This window comes from Schistocerca americana, unplaced genomic scaffold (genome assembly GCF_021461395.2).
Source record: "Schistocerca americana isolate TAMUIC-IGC-003095 unplaced genomic scaffold, iqSchAmer2.1 HiC_scaffold_1220, whole genome shotgun sequence".
In the NCBI taxonomy this organism is placed as follows: Eukaryota; Metazoa; Arthropoda; class Insecta; order Orthoptera; family Acrididae; genus Schistocerca; species Schistocerca americana.
This window is the reverse complement of record NW_025725287.1, coordinates 35001-36353: the sequence shown is the minus strand read 5'-3', so window position 1 is coordinate 36353 and position 1353 is coordinate 35001. Positions and strand designations below refer to the sequence as shown.

General features: G+C 53.0%; 1 non-coding gene across 1 annotated transcript in view; it reads left to right on the top strand.

The window, feature by feature from the left end:
* Positions 1-235: 235 nt before the first annotated feature.
* The window catches only part of LOC124563461, a 1910-nt gene continuing 792 nt past the window's right edge, over positions 236-1353 (top strand). Inside the window, exon 1 of the ribosomal RNA XR_006970200.1 lies at positions 236-1353. This exon is cut by the window's right edge and continues 792 nt beyond it. This is a non-coding gene — a ribosomal RNA (small subunit ribosomal RNA).

Genomic DNA, 1353 nt, shown 5'->3' with positions numbered 1-1353 from the left:
CGCACCTAAAGCGTCTACTCGCCAAACTCCGGGCGATTGCGCCTCTCTCGAACCCGACCAAGTACTTAGGACGGCGCTGCGCGCCGCCGGGACCTGAGAGGGTTTCGAGGTGTATTGTGCAGGGGAGCTCAGCCTCCTCCTGTTTGCAGAATAATTGAGCGGACGCTTGCGTGTTCGCGCGGGCCCCCGGGACACACTCCCGGGCGGCCGGCTGCTCAGCTCTAGTTGACGCAGCTCCCTGGTTGATCCTGCCAGTAGTCATATGCTTGTCTCAAAGATTAAGCCATGCATGTCTCAGTACAAGCCGCATTAAGGTGAAACCGCGAATGGCTCATTAAATCAGTTATGGTTCCTTAGATCGTACCCACGTTACTTGGATAACTGTGGTAATTCTAGAGGTAATACATGCAAACAGAGTCCCGACCAGAGATGGAAGGGACGCTTTTATTAGATCAAAACCAATCGGTCGGCTCGTCCGGTCCGTTTGCCTTGGTGACTCTGAATAACTTTGGGCTGATCGCACGGTCCTCGTACCGGCGACGCATCTTTCAAATGTCTGCCTTATCAACTGTCGATGGTAGGTTCTGCGCCTACCATGGTTGTAACGGGTAACGGGGAATCAGGGTTCGATTCCGGAGAGGGAGCCTGAGAAACGGCTACCACATCCAAGGAAGGCAGCAGGCGCGCAAATTACCCACTCCCGGCACGGGGAGGTAGTGACGAAAAATAACGATACGGGACTCATCCGAGGCCCCGTAATCGGAATGAGTACACTTTAAATCCTTTAACGAGTATCTATTGGAGGGCAAGTCTGGTGCCAGCAGCCGCGGTAATTCCAGCTCCAATAGCGTATATTAAAGTTGTTGCGGTTAAAAAGCTCGTAGTTGGATTTGTGTCCCACGCTGTTGGTTCACCGCCCGTCGGTGTTTAACTGGCATGTATCGTGGGACGTCCTGCCGGTGGGGCGAGCCGAAGGCGTGCGACGCGCCTCGTGCGTGCTCGTGCGTCCCGAGGCGGACCCCGTTGCAATCCTACCAGGGTGCTCTTGAGTGAGTGTCTCGGTGGGCCGGCACGTTTACTTTGAACAAATTAGAGTGCTTAAAGCAGGCAAGCCCGCCTGAATACTGTGTGCATGGAATAATGGAATAGGACCTCGGTTCTATTTTGTTGGTTTTCGGAACCCGAGGTAATGATTAATAGGGACAGGCGGGGGCATTCGTATTGCGACGTTAGAGGTGAAATTCTTGGATCGTCGCAAGACGAACAGAAGCGAAAGCATTTGCCAAGTATGTTTTCATTAATCAAGAACGAAAGTTAGAGGTTCGAAGGCGATCAGATACCGCCCTAGTTCTA